This window comes from Mauremys reevesii, linkage group 5, assembly GCF_016161935.1.
Source record: "Mauremys reevesii isolate NIE-2019 linkage group 5, ASM1616193v1, whole genome shotgun sequence".
Taxonomy (NCBI): domain Eukaryota; kingdom Metazoa; phylum Chordata; order Testudines; family Geoemydidae; genus Mauremys; species Mauremys reevesii.
Window position 1 is genome coordinate 15,607,421 of NC_052627.1, and position 20,288 is coordinate 15,627,708.

At 43.4% G+C, this 20,288-nt stretch overlaps 1 protein-coding gene and 2 long non-coding RNA genes across 3 annotated transcripts in view; all 3 read left to right on the forward strand.

Moving 5' to 3' along the window:
- Positions 1–20,288, forward strand: part of FRAS1 (Fraser extracellular matrix complex subunit 1) — a 320,933-nt gene that overhangs the window by 89,241 nt on the left and 211,404 nt on the right. The gene's annotated exons all lie outside the window — the stretch shown is intronic.
- LOC120406267 lies at positions 1,501–8,684 on the forward strand. The gene is made up of 2 exons (XR_005599181.1): positions 1,501–1,704; positions 8,447–8,684. It is a non-coding gene; the product is annotated as an uncharacterized LOC120406267 (long non-coding RNA).
- Positions 5,269–6,739, forward strand: LOC120406268. The gene is made up of 2 exons (XR_005599182.1): positions 5,269–5,422; positions 6,385–6,739. It is a non-coding gene; the product is annotated as an uncharacterized LOC120406268 (long non-coding RNA).

The window sequence follows — 20,288 nt, forward strand, 5'->3', positions numbered from 1 at the left end:
TGAATGAAACAGTAATGTAACTGTTTACTTCGCTGGCTAGGTAAGTCAGTATTTTTTTAATGACATGATCAGGACAGCTGGTATTTTCCTTATATGGACATTTTGCGATACAGTAAAATTGATGCCCATGTCTGAACAAGCCCATTATAGTTCATCACAGGTGAGTGACCCGGTAGGTTTTTGTCACAGTTATCAGCCCCTCTATATAAAGGCCAGAGCTGCCAGCTCAGCTCACAAGATGAGGACATCCCACCAGACAGGTTGGCTGCCTCCTACGGAGCTGGTGCTCCCGCTGCGGAGATCTTGAAAGCCATAATCTTCTCCGGAAATGGCAAGGTACAGACGCAGCAGGAGCAGAAGCAGGAGCCGTCGCAGAAGGCGACGAAGGGGAGGCCGCGGGGGTCGACATGGAAGGAGGAGAAGACGACATGGCAGAAGGAGAAGAGGTCGTAGAGGTAGAGAGCGAACTCGGAGGAGGAGGAGGAGGAGAAGAAGGAGTTTTTAATTTCCTGATTTCTCCCATTCTCCTGTGCAAATCCTCGACCCTTCACTCTGCGATATCTGCTATGGCAAAAAGAATCAACCCTTCAGTGACGACACCCCGCGATGACTTCCTAAGATGCAAGGAACCAGCTACCATTTGAACAATGCCACCTGTCAATAAACTTTGAAATTTCATTTTGCAGTCTCATTGTGTCTTTGCATAGGTTTGGAAATACTAGGTGGATTTATGACAATTAACAGTTTCTTCCTAGCCGTCTCAGCCAGATGTTGGTTATTTCCAGGAAGGATCAGGATTCTTACATCCTTTTTACTGTCTTCTACACAACCTATCTATCATATATCTATCATTCCTCTACCTCTTTTTCCCCTCAATAAACTGTCCCAAGTTTTTTCTTTTTTCATATGGAAGTTTCTCTGCCTTGGATCATTATTTTTTTCAGCCATCTCTGAAACCCAATGAGATAAGCTGCCCAGAATTTGAACACTGTTGTTAGACTGTCTTATGATTTGATGATGTCATATTTTCGGTATTATCCAGTCCTTCTTGAGAATTTTTGGAACAGTGCTGCAACATTCTTCCAGGGCCTTCTGATTTTATAATGGGCATTATATTTTCAGTAATACCCCATTCCTTCTCTCACCTATCAGTTTTGCTGCACATCCTGACAAACAGCCTATATACATATACATTCACCAATATATGCATATTTTCAGGTCAGTCTATTGACCTATGGCCTTACCATGGACTATATGGCCTTGCCAAGATATGAAAAATTACCAATTTTATTCTTAGCTGTTTGCTTGCAGAAAAGTATGAGCTGTATCAAGAATGTAGCGATTAGTTCTGAACCCTCTGTAATTATTTGAATGAAACAGTAATGTAACTGTTTACTTCGCTGGCTAGGTAAGTCAGTATTTTTTTAATGACATGATCAGGACAGCTGGTATTTTCCTTATATGGACATTTTGCGATACAGTAAAATTGATGCCCATGTCTGAACAAGCCCATTATAGTTCATCACAGGTGAGTGACCCGGTAGGTTTTTGTCACAGTTATCAGCCCCTCTATATAAAGGCCAGAGCTGCCAGCTCAGCTCACAAGATGAGGACATCCCACCAGACAGGTCGGCTGCCTCCTACGGAGCTGGTGCTCCCGCTGCGGAGATCTTGAAAGCCATAATCTTCTCCGGAAATGGCAAGGTACAGGCAGCAGGAGCAGAAGCAGGAGCCGCCGCAGAAGGCGACGAGGCTGGGAGGGGGTCGACATGGAAGGAGGAGAAGACGACATGGCAGAAGGAGAAGAGGTCGTAGAGGTAGAGAGCGAACTCGGAGGAGGAGGAGGAGGAGGAGAAGGAGTTTTTAATTTCCTGATTTCTCCCATTCTCCTGTGCAAATCCTCGACCCTTCACTCTGCGATATCTGCTATGGCAAAAAGAATCAACCCTTCAGTGACGACACCCCGCGATGACTTCCTAAGATGCAAGGAACCAGCTACCATTTGAACAATGCCACCTGTCAATAAACTTTGAAATTTCATTTTGCAGTCTCATTGTGTCTTTGCATAGGTTTGGAAATACTAGGTGGATTTATGACAATTAACAGTTTCTTCCTAACCGTCTCAGCCAGATGTTGGTTATTTCCAGGAAGGATCAGGATTCTTACATCCTTTTTACTATCTTCTACACAACCTATCTATCATATATCTATCATTCGCAAACAGTGGGTTGTGGGAAGTTTCTACATGGCTCACGGTCCTGGTGTGGAGGGAAGGCCAGAGGAGGGAGGGTTGAAAAGCAAAGTAACCCCACATTAGCAGCCTCTCTTCTGCAGGTCTGGGCCCTACTCCCCATTCCAGGCATTGTGAATTGGTCCATGAGGTCACAGCACACAGTTTTCCCCCAGCTGCCCCTCTGTGGTGATGGAAGAACAGTGAGACAAATTTGAGGGAGTGGCAGCGTGACCTGGAGCACAGGGTCGCAGAACTCACTCACTCAAATTTTGCCTGGCCACCCCTCCATCATCGGCCATGTATGTATATTTCTGGTCGAGACTGTGCCATGAAGACAAGATTCTAGGCAATTACCAATTTCCATTCCAGTGATCAGTTCCTCCTCTCCCGCCCGCCTCGCATCATACTGAGGTCTAAACTAGTTACCCCACATTGGGTGAAATACCTTTTGTGTTAGAAAATTCACATCTATAAATTACGGGTAACTACTCTCAGGTAAATGAATGACACCAGTGTATGAACACAGTGTGAGATCAGAATCAGGTCCATGGACTTGTGTTACTCCTAATTTAAACCAGTGTGAGATTAGATTTTGCCAAATCCCTGCTGAAAACAAACCAACAAACAGACCAAAAACCTCCACTTTGAAACCTTTCCTTATGGTGATTGATGCCACCTGGTATGGAAAAAAACTACCATTTCCATTATCCTTTTTCTCCTTCCTCTGGCCAGGTAGAAGGAAAGACCTTAAGGCAGGACCCTCGCTCCTGGGGCAGGGGGTTGGGGGGGAATAGCTGTGGCTTGGAAACCAGGAGCATCAGAGAAGCTAGATCCATGAAGAATTCCCCAGGGAACTGTGTCTAGGGCAGGCATCATCAGAAGCTGAGGGACTGCATATGGAATAGGGTGTGGCTGGAGGAGATTGCAAGTGGGAGTTGGCCTGTGCATGTGGAAACAGCAGCGACTGAGCAGGAAATCCTGGCAGACAGGCTCCAGTGAGAGAAACCGCTAATTGCAAACCTATAAACTCCTGTTTGCTTGGAATAAGAGACTGGTCTGGACTATCCAGCAGTGACTAGGCCTGAAGAACCTTAGTCCTCTATTAGATTGCCACTTCTTCCACCCCACTCCCAATCAGGGTCCCAAATAAGAACTGCTCTTGTTTCTCCAGAGTTGTAACTGTTTAAGACACAGTACTTGGGGTATTTGCAACCCTTCTCTTTTTTGTCAGCTCTAGAAAAATACCTCTTCACTTTTGCCATTCGTTCAAGCTGTTAGGGGAAGTAACTAGGGCTGGTGCCTTACAAGACCAAGCGGCTGAAAGGTCTTCAGCATTTGTCTCTGAGTTGTGGTACACCTCTCATGCTACTCAAATTTTAGGACTTGTCTATGCAGGAACACTCAGGAAAGTTAATCTGAATTAACTACAAGTATTAATTTAAAGAGGATTAGTTAAATTGCATTAAACCTCTGTGTGGATACTCTAATTCAGAATTAAAGTGGCTGGCCTTAATTCGGTTTAGCTAAACTAAAATAAGCTAAACTGAATAAAGCCGCTTTAATTCTGAATGCAATTCAGTTTAAATAATCCACTTTACATTCACACCTTCAGTTCATTTGGAATGTCTTTTTGGAGTGTTCCCATGTAGACTGTCTCTTAGAACTGCTATAATATTTTCAGGGGTGAATCTTTTGCATCTGTGATAAAGACAGACATTCATTCCCAGGACATCTAACCGAGCAAAATTTTCTTGAGGGGAAAGATTACTTGTCTAGGAAAAACTGGAAAACATGAATCTGTATTAACTAGAGAGTGTATTTAGAGATGGGTTCTTCCCAGTAGAAATGTTATTGACAGTTTTATAAATGTATTGTGCAATTCTGAGATATCTGTTTAAACGAATCCCTTTTGGAACTAAGCTGAAAAATATTTGTCCCTAGCAAAATTACCTGAATTTTCACCATGATTCTTTTAATTGGACTTTACTTACTTTTAATTCTCCTCTCTTTTCTCTGCAAAGAGATGTCGTAGTCATTATGAGAGATTTTTCAAAAGCATTCGCCCTAAAGGTAAAGTGAGCTATCCGTCCTTTGTAAGCATTCAGCATCCAGAATATTCTTTCTCCCTCTGCAACATGAGAAGCCCATCAAGAAATCAGATCAACACACACAGATCAACATCCCCCCAGAAAAATATATATATATCCGCCCTACTTTCATGTTGTTTTATACAGTATGTGTCACACTTGCCGAGGCAATTGTATTTAAGAAAATGCCATTTCTCTCTGTACATTTATTGTAGCAAAACTCTCAGTAATGCAAATAGGAAAAGTGTTTCTGTCAAGTGAAGGCATGTATTTCTTGTTCAAGAAGGTATCCATTTGCTTAAATGATGGATTCCAGTTGGCCTGTGACGCTTTACACAAAACGCAGCCTCCTGAGAGACTGAGGGCTAAAGTTTTCAAAATGCAGGTTGCCTACCCCTGTGCTAGTCCATAAATCAATTCAATTTTCTGCAAGCTTCAGTAATTGGATAGATAGAATTTCCTATTGTGGTCAAAACAAATAAAGGCTTGGATTCTGTAAACTTAATCTGTGAAGATGGCCAGCTGAGACAAGCTGTATGTCTCATTTGCCACTACATGTTAAAACAGTATTATTATTGATTTTTAATAATTTCCAAGGGTTGTAGTCATTCCAGATAAATAGGTCCTGAGTTTTTATAACTGCAGAAGGCCAGCTCCTCAGCTCTTCTTAGATCCCTCTTGTGTCACTCCAGAAGAGTAAATGGGACTTAAAGCACTTTCTGTGAGTTCACTAGCTCATTCTTTTCCCCACACTGATCTGATCACCACAGGCTGAATTCAGTGCAAAGGCCTCTGTGAGGTCACTAGCTGACCAATTATAGCATGCTGGGTTGATGTAAATGCACAGGCCTTGGAGGGTTACCAGCTCAGGACCTTTAGCTTGCTGGGATAAGGTCAAATCTCAACACATTCTAGAATGATGGCTGGCCCCAAGGCAACAGGCCTTTATGTGGTTTATGTGGTTAATGGCCTCTAGGTTTCTGGGCTTATGTCCAAGTGCCGGCCTCTATGAGGTCACTTGTTCCTCAAATGTAGCATACTGGATTGATATCAAAGAACGGGCTGCTATGAGGTCACTGGTTCAGCACATACAACATGCTAGGTTGGTAATGGTCAAAGCACTGACACAGAGTTCCGGCTACAGCACTTCCAGGCTCCGGGCTGAAGCCAAGCGGGACTTTGTTGGGATACTAGCTTGGTATCTCCATCTTCCTAGCATGATGCCTGGACACAGGCCTCAGGTGTCGGGTACAGCACCACTACCTTGCTGGAGTAAAGTCAAAGTCAGGCCTCTGTGAGGCTACTGGCTCTTGTCAAAGCACAGGTTTTTGTAAGGTTTGCTAGATCAGCACCTCTGGCTCTCTGGGCTGATGTTAAGCCTCAGGCTTTCGTGAGGTCTCTAGTGCAGGCCTTTGTGAGCTTACTGACTTAGCAGCTTTGGCTTGCTGGTCTGAAGTCAAAGTGTAACCCACATGCTTCATACTGCACTGTTTTATTTTTTCTGTGAAAGCCAGAGAAAGAATGTGGAGAAAGAAGGCTTGTGCAGTAAAGTTGACTGATGACTCCCATCTTTTTCCTGAAGAAATTGAACCTGGGCTGCCCTCAGAGAATGTGATTGTAATGTGGCTCTCTCTGTTGTTTGGAAATTGGACAGGAAACTATGAGGGAGCAGGAAAACATGGGAAGGAGGAAACAGACTGGGGGGAGTGTAGGGAATGTGGGAAAACAGAAGGAAGGCTCAGAGAGGTGTGAAAATCAATAAAACATAGCAACCAAACTGAGGCAGCCAATTAATGAAACACATACACAACGATATCTAGATTGGAGGTTGGGGGAGATGACGTGATCCTATGACAGAGGAGGGAAATATTTTGCCTCGTAATAATTTTCTACTCACATAGCCATTTGTTGATCTGAAATCAGTCCTTCTACAGAGGCCTGTTTGGTTATTGAGGTGGATCTGTTTTGTAGAGTCTGTATGGTTCTTGTGATTAAAACTGTCAGTGACTACGTGAATTTGTACATACTTGCCCTCCAAAAGATATGTTGTCACCCCTCCCTCAGGAAGAGCGCCTCCAAGATGTTCCATCTAATGCATCATGAGATAGATGATTTGCAAGCTTTCTCATCTTTCATACATGTGTGAAAAAACATGAAAGGGCCTAGGATTTCCTGAAGAACTGAGTACATTCAATCTATATTTTGAAGGCCAGTGAACATCCAGCAAGTTCTAGAGTCTTTGACTGTGAATGCTTTGGATAAGCACAAGGACAGCATTTATGGAAGACGTCGTACTATAGAGGTGAATGCCACATCAGTTCAAAGACCACCTTGCGAACAGACAGTACTGATTCTATTGAGAGGTTTCCTTATTCTGAGACTTGCCTGGTCAGATGTAATAAAGGCATGACAGGAGCGAGTGGGAGTGCATAACTAATGGTACGCATCACACAGGTGCCTGAGAAGAGGGATAAAGCCAAGAAGATTTTGTAGAATATGAAGTGGAGATGTCTATAACATATTTGATTTAGACATTTCCAGTGAAAAGGATTGGCTTGATCATCCTCTCAGTTATACCAGTGTCAATTAGGAGTTAGCTCCATAAGAGTTTATAGAGTTATAGTGATATAAAACTGGTGTGAATGGAGAATCAAGCCTATTATTTTCAAATTGTAACAGCTGCTATTGAAAGACTGTTAGTTCTAGTGGCAAAAATACCTTCCTTTTTACTACAAATGTAATGGGTTACATTCCTGCTTGCTTGAAATGGAAAGGGGAATTTGGCCCACTGTATTCAAATCATGGGTTTGGTTTTAAGCTTTTGACCATTTTTTCACAAATCTTTAGTCCTCTCAATGACACACAGATCACAATGTTTCAACACTTAATTATTTTATCACCCCAAAATACTACACTGTGCATTTGACAACAATATTGAAGTTATTCATTTGCTGCAGGGAAAAAGATACACACAGTATAAATCAGCCATCTCTTTTAACTTGTATTTCACATGCTGTTTCAATTGCCCTCAGGAAACAAAGGTGAAACCTTTTGGGGCCATATGATACTTTTTCTCACTTTGCAAAAAAAAAAAAAAAAAAAAAAAGGGCACTAGATCCAAAACATTTCACATGATCTTAAAAGCAACCTTTTTAGGGACATAAATGTTCAAAGTCAAGAAAACACAATTAGGACTGAGATAGTGCCATCTCCTGGAGTTCATAAATGAACACATGGGTAGTAATCAAAGTAGATCAAATTAGGAAGGGCAACTTCTCATTTCTGATGGTTGGGTGTCATGATGGGTGTTGCCATTATGTAGTGAAGAGATATGATAGTATCAACTGGTCACTGCTTTCCCCTCTGATAAGTGTGACCTACATACATTAACTTTCAAAGTGTTTATAAAAAGGGAAAAATCTATTTGTTTTCTTACATACACACTTTGCTGTACAGTAAATTTGATGGCCATATATTGCTTAATTCTAGTTTATCACAGCGGAATAATAGGGCAAAGTGGGTCATACTTATCAGCCTCTCTACATAAAGGTCAGAGTACCAGCTCAACGAACAAGCTCAGGAACTTCCACCAAAGACAGGTAGGCCGAATAGATCCACAGTTTAAATCAAGTCACCCAACCATTGGCAAAATTAATCCAACAAGGCAAGGGTAATGTGGAGGCAAACAATTCCATAGCTTCATAGTTGGCTGCGTCCTCCTAACTTCAGGGTGTTTGTGATGTTGTTTTTGTGGTTATACTGTCATTTCAACAAAGAACCATTTTATGTCCATATAGGGTCAAAACTTGTGGCTTTGTCCTTATATAGTCATTTCAGTGGAAAGTGTTAATGACATGATCAGGACAGCTGGTATTTTCCTTATATGGACATTTTGCGATACAGTAAAATTGATGCCCATGTCTGAACAAGCCCATTATAGTTCATCACAGGTGAGTGACCCGGTAGGTTTTTGTCACAGTTATCAGCCCCTCTATATAAAGGCCAGAGCTGCCAGCTCAGCTCACAAGATGAGGACATCCCACCAGACAGGTTGGCTGCCTCCTACGGAGCTGGTGCTCCCGCTGCGGAGATCTTGAAAGCCATAATCTTCTCCGGAAATGGCAAGGTACAGACGCAGCAGGAGCAGAAGCAGGAGCCGTCGCAGAAGGCGACGAAGGGGAGGCCGCGGGGGTCGACATGGAAGGAGGAGAAGACGACATGGCAGAAGGAGAAGAGGTCGTAGAGGTAGAGAGCGAACTCGGAGGAGGAGGAGGAGGAGAAGAAGGAGTTTTTAATTTCCTGATTTCTCCCATTCTCCTGTGCAAATCCTCGACCCTTCACTCTGCGATATCTGCTATGGCAAAAAGAATCAACCCTTCAGTGATGACACCCCGCGATGACTTCCTAAGATGCAAGGAACCAGCTACCATTTGAACAATGCCACCTGTCAATAAACTTTGAAATTTCATTTTGCAGTCTCATTGTGTCTTTGCATAGGTTTGGAAATACTAGGTGGTTTTATGACAATTAACAGTTTCTTCCTAGCCGTCTCAGCCAGATGTTGGTTATTTCCAGGAAGGATCAGGATTCTTACATCCTTTTTACTATCTTCTACACAACCTATCTATCATATATCTATCATTCCTCTACCTCTTTTTCCCCTCAATAAACTGTCCCAAGTTTTTTCTTTTTTCATATGGAAGTTTCTCTGCCTTGGATCATTATTTTTTTCAGCCATCTCTGAAACCCAATGAGATAAGCTGCCCAGAATTTGAACACTGTTGTTAGACTGTCTTATGATTTGATGATGTCATATTTTCGGTATTTTCCAGTCCTTCTTGAGAATTTTTGGAACAGTGCTGTAACATTCTTCCAGGGCCTTCTGATTTTATAATGGGCATTATATTTTCAGTAATACCCCATTCCTTCTCTCACCTATCAGGTTTGCTGCACATCCTGACAAACAGCCTATATACATATACATTCACCAATATATGCATATTTTCAGGTCAGTCTATTGACCTATGGCCTTACCGTGGACTATATGGCCTTGCCAAGATATGAAAAATTACCAATTTTATTCTTAGCTGTTTGCTTGCAGAAAAGTATGAGCTGTATCAAGAATGTAGCGATTAGTTCTGAACCCTCTGTAATTATTTGAATGAAACAGTAATGTAACTGTTTACTTCGCTGGCTAGGTAAGTCAGTATTTTTTTAATGACATGATCAGGACAGCTGGTATTTTCCTTATATGGACATTTTGCGATACAGTAAAATTGATGCCCATGTCTGAACAAGCCCATTATAGTTCATCACAGGTGAGTGACCCGGTAGGTTTTGTCACAGTTATCAACACCTGTATATAAAGGCCAGAGCTGCCAGATCAGATCACAAGATGAGGACATCCCACCAGTCAGGGTGGCTGCCTCCACGGAGCTGCTGGTGCTCCCGCTGCGGAGATCTTGAAAGCCATAATCTTCTCCGGAAATGGCAAGGTACAGACGCAGCAGGAGCAGAAGCAGGAGCCGTCGCAGAAGGCGGGAAGGCGGAAGGAGGAGAGACATGGAAGGAGGAGAAGACGACATGGCAGAAGGAGAAGAGGTCGTAGAGGTAGAGAGCGAACTCGGAGGAGGAGGAGAAGAAGGAGTTTTTAATTTCCTGATTTCTCCCATTCTCCTGTGCAAATCCTCGACCCTTCACTCTGCGATATCTGCTATGGCAAAAAGAATCAACCCTTCAGTGACGACACCCCGCGATGACTTCCTAAGCTGCAAGGAACCAGCTACCATTTGAACAATGCCACCTGTCAATAAACTTTGAAATTTCATTTTGCAGTCTCATTGTGTCTTTGCATAGGTTTGGAAATACTAGGTGGATTTATGACTATTAACAGTTTCTTCCTAGCCGTCTCAGCCAGATGTTGGTTATTTCCAGGAAGGATCAGGATTCTTACATCCTTTTTACTATCTTCTACACAACCTATCTATCATATATCTATCATTCCTCTACCTCTTTTTCCCCTCAATAAACTGTCCCAAGTTTTTTCTTTTTTCATATGGAAGTTTCTCTGCCTTGGATCATTATTTTTTTCAGCCATCTCTGAAACCCAATGAGATAAGCTGCCCAGAATTTGAACACTGTTGTTAGACTGCCTTATGATTTGATGATGTCATATTTTCGGTATTATCCAGTCCTTCTTGAGAATTTTTGGAACAGTGCTGCAACATTCTTCCAGGGCCTTCTGATTTTATAATGGGCATTATATTTTCAGTAATATCCCATTCCTTCTCTCACCTATCAGTTTTGCTGCACATCCTGACAAACAGCCTATATACATATACATTCACCAATATATGCATATTTCCAGGTCAGTCTATTGACCTATGGCCTTACTATGGACTATATGGCCTTGCCAAGATATGAAAAATTACCAATTTTATTCTTAGCTGTTTGCTTGCAGAAAAGTATGAGCTGTATCAAGAATGTAGCGATTAGTTCTGAACCCTCTGTAATTATTTGAACGAAACAGTAACGTAACTGTTTACTTCGCTGGCTAGGTAAGTCAGTATTTTTTGACAGACGCACAAAAACATCCTCTAAAGGAATATGTTTCGCAAACAGTGGGTTGTGGGAAGTTTCTACATGGCTCACGGTCCTGGTGTGGAGGGAAGGCCAGAGGAGGGAGGGTTGAAAAGCAAAGTAATCCCACATTAGCAGCCCCTCTTCTGCAGGTCTGGGCCCTACACCCCATTCCAGGCATTGTGAATTGGTCCATGAGGTCACAGCACACAGTTTTCCCCCAGCTGCCCCTCTGTGGTGATGGAAGAACAGTGAGACAAATTTGAGGGAGTGGCAGCGTGACCTGGAGCACAGGGTCGCAGAACTCACTCACTCAAATTTTGCCTGGCCTCCCCTCCATCATCGGCCATGTATGTATATTTCTGGTCGAGACTGTGCCATGAAGACAAGATTCTAGGCAATTACCAATTTCCATTCCAGTGATCAGTTCCTCCTCCCCCCCGCTCCCCGCCCCTCGCATCATACTGAGGCCTAAACTAGTTATCCCACATTGGGTGAAATACCTTTTGTTTTAGAAAATTCACATCTATAAATTACTGGTAACTACTCTCAGGTAAATGAATGACACCAGTGTATGAACACAGTGTGAGATCAGGATCAGGTCCATGGACTTGTGTTACTCCTAATTTAAACCAGTGTGAGATTAGATTTTGCCAAATCCCTGCTGAAAACAAACCAACAAACAGACAAAAAACCTCCACTTTGAAACCTTTCCTTATGGTGATTGATGCACCCAGTATGGAAAAAAACTACCATTTCCATTATCCTTTTTCTCCTTCCTCTGGCCAGGTAGAAGGAAAGACCTTAATGCAGGACCCTCGCTCCTGGGGCAGAGGGTTGCGGGGGAACAGCTGTGGCTTGGAAACCAGGAGCATCAGAGAAGCTGGATTAGAGGAGTGAAGTTCTGGAACAGCCTTCCAAGGGGAGTAGTGGGGGCAAAAAACATATCTGGCTTGAAGACTAAGCTTGATAAGTTTATGGAGGGGATGGTATGATGGGATAGCCTAACTTTGGCAATTAATTTTTGATCTTTGATTATCAGCAGGTAAGTATGCCCAGTGGTCTGTGATGGGATGTTAGATGGGGTGGGATCTGAGTTACTACAGAGAATTCTTTCCTGGGTGCTGGCTGGTGAGTCTTGCCCACATTCTCAGAGTTTAACTGATCGCCGGGGCGGCTCTAGAAATTCCGCTGCCCCAAGCAGGGCGCCGCTCGCGCCGCCCTTCCCCGGTCCCGCGGCCAGGGCAGAAGTGCCTGCGGACGGTCCTGTGGTCCCGCGGCTCCGGTGGAGCATTCGCAGGCATGCCTGCGGGAGCTCCGTCAGAGCCGCGGGACCAGCGCACCCGCTGCAGTCATGCCTGCGGGAGCTCAAGCGGAGCCGCAGGAAGAGGGGACCCTCCGCAGTCATGCCTGCGGCAGGTCCACTCGTCCCAGGGCTCCGGTGGACCTCCCACAGGCATGACTGCGGAAGGTCTGCCAGAGCCAAATGCCGCCCTGCCAGAACAATGCCGCCCCACCCGCCTGCTTGGCGCGCTGGGGTCTGGAGCCGGCCCTGCTGATCGCCATATTTGGAGTCGGGAAGGAATTTTCCTCCAGGGCAGATTGGCAGAGGCCCTGGAGGTTTTTTGCCTTCCTCTGCAGCATGGGGCATGGGTCACTTGCTGAAAGATTCTCTGCAGCTTGAGGTCTTCAAACCACGATTTGAAGTCTTCAATAACTCAGACACAGGTTAGGGGTTTGTTACAGGAGTGGGTGGGTGAGATTCAGTGGCCTGCATTGTGCAGGATGTCAGACTAGATAATCATAATGGTCCCTTCTGACCTTAATGTCTATGAGTCTATATTGACTGGGAACATGTCTCCTCAGGATGAAATGCAGAGGCAAAATTTCTCGATACTTGAAACGACTGCTTCTTGGAGCAGCTGGTACAGGAACCCACAAGGGGAGAAGCAACTCTTGATTTAGTCCTGAGTGGAGCGCAGGAGCTGGTCCAAGAGGTAACTATAACAGGACCGCTTGGAAATAGTGACCAGAATACAATAACATTTAACATCCCTGTGGTGGGAAGAACATCTCAACAGCCCAACACTGTGGCATTTAATTTCAAAAAGGGGAACTATGCAAAAATGAGGGGGTTAGTTAAACAGAAATTGAAAGGTACGGTGACTAAAGTGAAATCCCTGCAAGCTGCATGGACGCTTTTTAAAGACACCGTAATAGAGGCCAAACTTAAATGTATACCCCAAATTAAGAAACACAGTAAAAGAACTAAAGAAGAGCCACTGTGGCTTAACAATGTAAAAGAAGCAGTGAGAGATAAAAAGGCATTTTTTAAAAAGTGGAAGTCAAATCCTAGTGAGGTAAATAGAAAGGAGCATAAACACTGCCAAATTAAGTGTAAAAATGTAATAAGAAAAGCCAAAGAGGAGTTTGAAGAACAGCTAGCCAAAAACTCAAAATGTAATAACAAAATGTTTTTTAAGGACATCAGAAGCAGGAAGCCTGCTAAACAACCAGTGGGGCCCCTGGATGATCGAGATACAAAAGGAGCGCTTAAAGATGATAAAGTCATTGCGGAGAAACTAAACAAATTCTTTGCTTCAGTCTTCACGGCTGAGGATGTTAGGGAGATTCCCAAACCTGAGCCGGCTTTTATAGGTGACAAATCTGAGGAACTGTCACAGATTGAAGTGTCACTAGAGGAGGTTTTGGAATTAATTGGTAAACTTAACATTAACAAGTCATCGGGACCAGATGGCATTCACCCAAGAGGTCTGAAAGAACTCAAATGTGAAGTTGCAGAACTATTAACTAGGGTTTGTAACCTGTCCTTTAAATCGGCTTCTGTACCCAATGACTGGAAGATAGCTAATGTAACACCAATATTTATAAAGGGCTCTAGAGGTGATCCCGGCAATTACAGACCGGTAAGTCTAACGTCCGTACCGGGCAAATTAGTTGAAACAATAGTAAAGCATAAAATTGTCAGACACCTAGAAGAACATAATTGTTGGGCAAAAGTCAACATGGTTTCTGTAAAGGGAAATTGTGTCTTACTGATCTATTAGAGTTCTTTGAAGGGGTCAACAAACATGTGGACAAAGGGAATCCAGTGGACATAGTGTACTTAGATTTCTAGAAAGCCTTTGACAAGGTCCCTCACCAAAGGCTGTTACATAAATTAAGTTGACATGGGATAAAAGGGAAGGTCCTTTCATGGATTGAGAACTGGTTAAAAGACAGGGAACAAAGGGTAGGAATAAATGGTAAATTCTCAGAATGGAGAGAGGTAACTAGTGGTGTTCCCCAGGGGTCTGTCCTATTCAACTTATTTATAAATGATCTGGAGAAAGGGGTAAAAAGTTTGCAAATGATACTAAACTGCTCAAGATAGTTAAGACCAAAGCAGACTGTGAAGAAGTTCAAAAAGATCTCACAAAACTAAGTGATTGGGCAACAAAATGGCAAATGAAATTTAATATGGATATTTGTAAAGTAATGCACATTGGAAAAAATAACCCCAACTATACATACAATATGATGGGGGCTAATTTATCTACAACAATCAGGAAAAAGATCTTGGAGTCACTGTGGATAGTTCTCTGAAGACATCCACGCAGTGTGCAGAGGCGGTCAAAAAAGCAAACAGGATGTTAGGAATCATTAAAAAGGGGATAGCGAATAAGAAGGAGAATATATTATTGCTCTTATATAAATCCATGGTACGCCCACATCTTGAATACTGCGTACAGATGTGGTCTCTTCATCTCAAAAAAAGATATACTGGCACTAGAAAAGGTTCAGAGAAGGGCAACTAAAATGATTAGGGGTTTGGAACGGGTCCCGTATGAGGAGAGATTAAAGAGGCTAGGACTTTTCAGCTTGGAAAAGAGGAGACTAAGGGGGGATATGATAGAGGTATATAAAATCATGAGCGATGTGGAAAAAGTAGATAAGGAAAAGTTATTTACTTATTCCCATAATACAAAAACTAGGGGCCACCAAATGAAATTAATGGGCAGCAGGTTTAAAACAAATAAAAGGAAGTTCTTCTTCACATAGCACACAGTCAACTTGTGGAACTCCTTGCCTGAGCAGGTTGTGAAGGCTAGGACTATAACAGCGTTTAAAAGAGAACTGGATAAATTCATGGAGGTTAAGTCCATTAATGGCTATTAGCCAGAAGGGGTAAGGAATGGTGTCCCCGAGCCTCTGTTTGTTTGTCAGAGGGTGGGGATGGATGGCAGGAGAGAGATCACTTGATCATTACCTGTTTGGTTCACTCCCTCTGGGACACCTGGCATTGGCCACTGTCAGTAGACAGGATACTGGGCTAGATGGACCATTGGTCTAACCCAGTACGGCCGTTCTTATGTTCTTATTAATATACAAGAATAAAAGTCCCCTTAGCCACACTCTGAACGGGTGTTGGTATAACTACTTTGCTCAGGGTGAATCCACACCCCTGAGCCACAAAGTTATACCAACTGGACTCCCGTTGTACACACGGCTTTGTCGACGGGACAAGCCCTCCCATCGACAATCACCTCTCTGGGCAGTGGAGTACTTACGCCGGTGGGAGAAGCTCTCCAGTAAGTTTAGGTAGCATCTTCACTAAGCGCTACATAACTGCATCTGCACAGGTACAGCGCTGTAAGTGTAGACAAGCCCTTAGTTTTTCTTAAGACAGAAGAAGGTTTTAAATGAAAACATGTTGTAATGGAGCATGCCCCCTGGAGAGAACTCTGGGCATTGGGGTTAGCTGAGATGGTTCAGAGTCAAACATCCTTTCCCCTCCTGTGTTTGTCTTGGGGACCAGGCAGGAAAGAGTCCAGGAGGTCAAAGGAGTTAGAGATCATCAGACACCAGGCCCAGCTACTTTATATCCCAGGCAGGAAGAGGAATCTAGGGACCAGTGCGGGGAGGAAGCTGCCCTGATTGAAGGCGAATCACAATGAGAAGGTTTCAGTTTATTTGGGGACTGTCTGTACTCTGGAAGGGTAGATTTTTACTTTGGGATTGTTTGTTTCTGGGAGGAGAGTTAGGGAGAGGCAGCACTGAGTTCCAGACTCATCAAAGGTCTGAATCCAGTGCCTGGCTTTAAACACCTATTTATGTTATGGGGAAGAATGATGGTCCCATCGTTAGGGCACTAGCCTAGGACTTGGGAGTGTTGGCTCAGTTACCTGCTCTGCTCCACACCACAGACTTTCTGTGTGACCTTGGGCAAGTCACTTCGACCCAGATTTCTAAAGATATTTAGGTGTTGTAGGGCTCAGCCTGGCAGTGCCTGACTGATTTAGGGCCATAAATTTCATTTTATAAAGGCATTTAGGCACTTAGGAGCCTGAATCCCTTTGACTGCCATTGACCTTTAGAAATCTGGGCCTTAGCCTCCCCACGCCTCAGTTCCCTGTCTTTAAAATGAGAACAACAGCACTTCCCTACATCACAGGGGTGTTGTGAGAATAAATACACTAAAGAGTGTGAGGTGCTGTGGTCATAGGGGAGCCATGTAAGTATCTAAGATGGGTATATTAGATTCCAATTCACTTAACAGGCATGTACTTTGCTGAACTGGAGCCTCCATCTTCAACTCCATATGTGACTTTTGGCAAGTCACATAGGGCCATATTTTAAAAGTCAGCTGTTTCCTGTGTGCTCCCACTTTGGTTGCCCAACTTTAGACATGCCAGGTCTGGTGTTCAGCAGTGCTGAATGCCCACAACTGCATCTGAAGCAAATGTTGCTACTACATCCTTGTAGGCCAATATGGTGGTCTCGATGTAGTCCCAAAGTCAATGAAGTGACACTGTCCAACGTAAAGAGGTGCTCTGCCTTCGGTCAAGGCTCCGTCCAAGAGAGATTTCTCTCTGCCGTAGCAGCTAAAAGAGGGAATGCTAGACATGAAGAATGCTAATGCATCCACCTAAGAGTTCCTACATTTCACAGCCAACCACAGCTGCGAGGGTATAGCCTCTGCAAAGCTGCCTTCGGTAGGGAGATCCTGTATGTGTTTAGTCCATTAACTTGCTGTGTCTTTTAGAAACAGAGTGGGTACCTGTGGGTACCACTGTGGAAGCTTTTCCTTGGCAAGGTCAGCACACAGGAGGGTGCTGGAGAACAGACTTCCTGTGTGACCATGGGCAGGTCACTTAGCCTCTCTGTAGTTCGGTTCCCCATCTGTACAATGGGGGTAGTGGCACTGCCCTACCTCGCAGAGTTGTTGTGTGGATAAATACATTCAAAATGGTGACACGCTGTAACATCTGCTGATGAAAAGCTCTAGATACTGTTATTCCACAAATCCTTGACCACTAGCCCATGCATCCTGCCTTTTATTATTGTATTGGCAGAGGTTTGGATTATTTTCCTTGAATTTTTGAATGCAGGGCTGGGGTGGTTTTACACTTTTTAAATTATTTTGAACAGCAGCATTTCTATTGCTCAGGAAGTCTCTAGGGCCTCAATCCTGCATGTTGATACACTGCTGTGATCCTTCGTGTCTCCATCGAGTCCTCTTGAGGTTAATGGGATTCTGTGGGGAACATAAGTATCCACGTCCACTTAGATTCACATTCTAAGTGACCAGCTCAGCCTCCTTTTGTAGGGAGTGACGTGCAACTGTCTCCTTGTGTGATGTGCTACTTACTTATCTGGACTGGTGCAGAAGGGCTCGGAGAAGCCAAATTGATGGGTTAAAAGTCATCTGTTAACTTTGCACTTAAGTGGCTGAGTTCATCCAGCCAATACTAACTAAAAGGGTCTCTTGATATAGTTGCAATTTCAAACCAAAGGTTGAGTGACGATGGAAATGGGGCCAGGAAGGACACTCTGTCAAAAGGAAGTGTTGCTAGCGCTAAAGTTTAGAGGAACAAAAAGAGCTGTTAAAAATGGTTTATGTGAGCAAGGTCCTGGAGTGACAGCATGAGATGAGAAAAGGCTGATTGTGTCCGAGCCCTGGAAGGAGCAGGTGCAGATTGCAGAGGGGATGTTCTGTTCAGCAATGTTTCTCTCACACATGCTTATCTCCGGTTTAATGGGATTTCTCAGAGCAGCCAGGGGCCTGAGGAATCTGTTGTATTCAGCTAAACCAAAACTCAAAAATGGACAGCCGCTTAGCAGCAGCTGGGTGGCTTTTAGACTGCAGACTTGAATGTGGAATTTTAGAGTTCAGCAGAGAGAATGCCCTTCTTACATTCACACAGAACTAAAGGAAATGCATATGACAGTACAATCTCCAATGTATTTGACTGTCTAGAAATCGCACCTGCCAAGAGTTATGTACTGGAATGGCTTTATCGCCTATAGTGAGAGAACCACATTAATGGACTCATGGAATCTTGTATATCTGTGGCTGGTGTGGTCTGTTTTTAATTACAAATCCCTGTGAGGAAGCAGATAAATTGACTCTTACATGCAATACAAAGGAATTAAATTCACATGTAACCAACATTGCTACTTTCTGATGCTGTCATTTGGACACCTGTGTATCCAGTGCTCGTGGTGCCACTCTGGGCTTTTTTTCTGATTATTCTTGTTTAGAGTCAGTTTTCATCCACAAAAGAACTACTGGTGCTTAATGCTGCCAAATACCACATGTGGCCTGAAAGATCAAGGTGTAGTATTAATATATGTTGCTTTTCAAAGTGAAAGTTCCCAAAGAGTCTTAAAACTATATTCATTTCCACAAAGAAAAAAAATCATTAATAAACAACTAAGGTTGGTTAAAGACACTACTGACCCATGCAAATCCCTTTAAATTAAGGAACTAGTTAGTTAAGATACTGATTTAAAAAATATTTTAACCCTCTCATATCCAATTCACTACTTTTCTTGAAGGACTGCACTTCTCTAGGTCCCATGGACCTGCAGTGTGTGCAGTAATACTGTACACGCACCGCATGACTTAAAACCCTGGCAACCTAACAGATGTATCAGTTAGACATCTGGGCACAGATGAAGTGCATGATGTGTTGTTATTTTCCCATGCACCGGGAGGCATGAAGTTGGAGTTATGGTTTTGCCTTATGTTGTACTTGAGAGGAATATGGTTTGTCTATTGTTAATGTATGTTGTGGAGACGTAAGGGCCCAATGCTGCCTTTGGTTACCCCCCGAGAAACCTCATCAAGGGGGAGAAGAAAGTAGTAAATGAAGAAAATAGGTTTGCACAGGTATTTGGCCTGCAGAACCTTACAGTGCTGGTAATGAGGCAGGTGCCAGGAAGAGTCCAGCCTGACCTTCAGAGCTCAGGCTGACTTTGTGGTTCTCCTAGCTAGAAATAAAACCTCTTTTACTTGTAAAGTGAGCGTGTTTGTTGAAAAGCCACCGGGAGACAGTAAACATAGAATCCCTTCATGCCATTTCTGCAAATAACTTTTCACAGTGGAGCTACGACTGTCACTTCCACTGTTCCTCCTTTCGTACGGCAGAGGAAACGACTTCTGTATGACCCTGATCTGGGACATGCTGACTCTTCTGCAAGAGTAACATTTCCATCCTCTGCACTATTCTACAGTACCTCTGAAAATACTCTGAGGCACTAGTTAATTTACTGCAGTTATGTGAGAGGGGTTAAAAAAGATTTTATTTTTATGTGCGGATATGAGATTGAGAAAGGAGGTTAATGATACACATGTTATAAGGCTGAATAGTTGTAATGGCTAAATTTCTGGTTAGCCAGGAAAACACACATGAAAGCAGTGGTGAAATAGCTCTGAATTATTTCTTATTTTTTAGAGTGCCACTTGGTGGCACTTTGGAATTAGAGAGGGACTAATGAATCTTACCTGCTCCACATGAATGGAGAGGAAACTGCTGCTGTGTACATCATCATGAAGCAATTTGGTCTGGGACAAAACACTGGTTGCATCTTGATTCTGATCTTGGATAGCTCCTCACCCATTGCCATGTGTTTGGAGAGAGAAGAAGTGCTGCTTATGGTATGCAGCAATGGGACCTTACTTGAAATAAGAATCAAGCCATTTTTGTCTTACAACCGTTGCAACCAGTTGCCTTCTGGGAGAGAGACATAGTAGAAAAGTCCATTAAACTCAGCTGTCAGAAGATGATGGTTGTTTCACAAGATTCCTTCTTGTTGGTCACATTTGGTCAATTTGAAGTCAAATTGGCTTGTGTCCTTCCCTATAAATGCCGAGCACTTAGTCAAATAAAATTGTGTTGCCTGTTTAAGCACTGACAAACCCACGGAATAACAGATTCTGCATCTTGTATATCTGTGGCTGGTGTGGTCCGTTTTTAATTACAAATCCCTGTGAGGAAGCAGATAAATTGACTCTTACATGCTATTCAAGGGAATTCAATCCTAATGGCCTGACCACATGATGCAAAGCCCCATGACAACTGGATGGATGGTTATGGTCCCCG